This window comes from Leptodactylus fuscus, chromosome 11 (genome assembly GCF_031893055.1).
Source record: "Leptodactylus fuscus isolate aLepFus1 chromosome 11, aLepFus1.hap2, whole genome shotgun sequence".
Lineage (NCBI taxonomy): Eukaryota > Metazoa > Chordata > Amphibia > Anura > Leptodactylidae > Leptodactylus > Leptodactylus fuscus.
Genome location: NC_134275.1, coordinates 7,329,423 through 7,332,524, shown reverse-complemented (window position 1 = coordinate 7,332,524; position 3,102 = coordinate 7,329,423).

Below are 3,102 nucleotides of genomic sequence, written 5' to 3'. Positions count from 1 at the left end.
TTTCATAGCTGGGTCTGTCTAGCTAAGAGATGAAAACTGCACTTTATATACATAACACACTCCCCTTAACATTGACTTACTGGATATTTAAATACAAGCCACACCTCATTATTATTCCCCCTGGCTAAAGCTTTTTTTTTCCCCTCTGATCCATTTAGTTCTTTTTGGAGAAAAAAAAAAAAATGTTGCACTCCCTCCTTTATTATAAGAAAGGAAAAATGTGCACATGGCAGTGAGGCAGAACAGTTTCTGGCAAAGTCCCTGATGAAATCATGAGTGTGTGTGTGTGTGTGACCTGTGTGTTGTGCACAAGTCAGCCTGCACTGACACACTCACATAGGTGTCTGCTCACAAGTGCATTGTGCAGGGCAATGGGGACAGGGCTCTTGTGTAAGATGATCCAGCCTGGCCAGTTTATGGCTTGATATTTTACAAGCCACTAGAGAGGAGGGGGGGTCTACAGAGATACATATATACTGTGCAGGGCAGACAGTCTGAAGTCTATCCACCTTTTTCATGTTGAGAACAGGTGTTTCCCCCCCAGATCATGTCTGCCCTGAGATACTGGGGCTGCAGCTGTCTGGAGAAACTCAAGAAAGAGACTGAGGACAGAAGGAAAACTGAGACAGATAATGTGACTGCCTGATCCCAAGTGATAAGCCCATGGGGGAGATGATTCTGAAGCTGATTCTGCAACAGGACCTCTATGCCATCTATAGGTGCCTATAGGTTGGTAGATGTAGGTTCACACTACACAAGATCAAACCCAATCTCTAAAGCCTTCCATCCATTCAGTGCACACTCAGCAACTAGTAGAAGAGTCTTACCAGTGAGTGTGAGGTGAGGATGCTGCCACTAGGCGGCGCTGTTGCTCATTTCTTGGCTCCTTCACCTGCAGACGTCTTGGAGGAGCTGCTTGTTCTGCAGAGCTCAGGAGGTTTCTCTTCTTTCCTTGGGAACTGCTTGGGTCCTGTTGTAATCAGGTGTCAGCCCATAGGAGTGAAGGGCTGGCACCCTGGTCTCTGGGGAGGAGTCACCAAAACATTCCACAGACTGGAGAAATGTCATTTCCATGCTGAGCCCCAGACACATCCTCAGTAAGGAAGGAGTCTGGGAATCTTGTCCGTAAGACACTTCCCTGAGCAGATTTCTGCCGCGTTCAGTTTTATATCCCCAGCAGCGAATGGTAATAGTAAAACCTGCAATGGCTGGGACTGGATTCACACATACGATAGGATATATACAGTAACGATTTGTAATTAATTGTATATGTTTTTTTATACAGGGATGTGACACTTATATACATTTGGGATACAAAGTTAACATTTGTTATGCGAATATTCGCCCCAAGCCATAGGGATTCTGACTAGCCCATACTGTGAAAAATACAAGCCCGCGATACAGAAATGGCCGACAATACAGAAGTGGCCGACCGCTCCGTCAGTCTAATCCAAACGCAAACCATTACTGACCACTGAATAAAAATCTAATGATCGTTCACCAAGTGGACATGGGGGTTGTCACTCTATAGCTTGCTCATAAGACGTATAATGAACCACTGCCGGAATGTCTTATGAGTTAGACTAGAGCACATAAATAGTATGAAGGAACAGAAAACCTAACAATGAATAGCATATCCATCACATGACAAAACCCCAATGAATTATAATGGGGCCCATTGAGTTGTCCAGTCTTTCCTTTGCACGCTGATGCGGCTTCCATTACAGATGTGCGCCGAGCCTTCTCACGTCTTCTTCTATTCTATCTTATAAGACGTCTTCACACTGCAGCATCGGTGAGAGATTTACACGTCTTCCAAATATTGGACAAAACCTTGGTTGGCTTGAAAATACTGTTGCAAAATACTGAACTACTAGCCATGTGAATGTGGCCGTATAATGAAGAGCGATTGTGTATGAAGCCTGTGTGCTGTGGGCTAGTATATATGTAAGCCTGTGTGCCATTGGGGCTAGTATACATGTAGGCCTGTGTGCCACTGGGGCTAGTATATATGTAAGCCTGTGTGCCACTGGGGATAGTATATATGTAAGCCTGTGTGCCACTGGGGCTAGTATATATGTAAGCTTGTGTGCCACTGGGGCTAGTATATATGTAAGCCTGTGTGCCACTGGGGCCAGAATATATGTAAGCCTGTATGCCACTGGGACTAGTATATATGTACTCCTGTGTGCCACTGGGACTAGTATATATGTAAGCCTGTGTGCCATTGGGGCTAGTATACATGTAGGCCTGTGTGCCACTGGGGCTAGTATATATGTAAGCCTGTGTGCCACTGGGGCTAGTATACATGTAGGCCTGTGTGCCACTGGGGCTAGTATATATGTAAGCCTGTGTGCCACTGGGGCTAGTATATATATGTAAGCCTGTGTGCCACTGGGGCTAGTATATATGTAAGCCTGTGTGCCACTGGGGCTAGTATATATGTAAGCCTGTGTGCCACTGGGGCTAGTATATATGTAAGCCTGTGTGCTGTGGGCTAGTATACATGTAAGCCTGTGTGCCACTAGGGCTAGTATATATGTAAGCCTGTGTGCTGTGGGCTAGTATATATGTAAGCCTGTGTACCACTGGGGCTAGTATATATGTAAGCCTGTGTACCACTGGGGCTAGTATATATGTAAGCCTGTGTGCCACTGGGGCTAGTATATATGTAAGCCTGTGTGCCACTGGGGCTAGTATATATATGTAAGCCTGTATGCCACTGGGACTAGTATATATGTAAGCCTGTGTGCCACTGGGGCTAGTATATATGTAAGCCTGTGTGCCACTGGGGCTAGTATATATGTAAGCCTGTGTGCCACTGGGGCCAGTATATATGTAAGCCTGTGTGCCACTGGGGCCAGTATATATGTAAGCCTGTGTGCCACTGGGGCTAGTATATATGTAAGCCTGTGTGCCACTGGGGCTAGTATATATGTAAGCCTGTGTGCCACTGGGGCTAGTATATATGTAAGCCTGTGTGCCACTGGGGCTAGTATATATGTAAGCCTGTGTGCCACTGGGGCTAGTATATATGTAAGCCTGTGTGCCACTGGGGCTAGTATATATGTAAGCCTGTGTACCACTGGGGCTAGTATATAT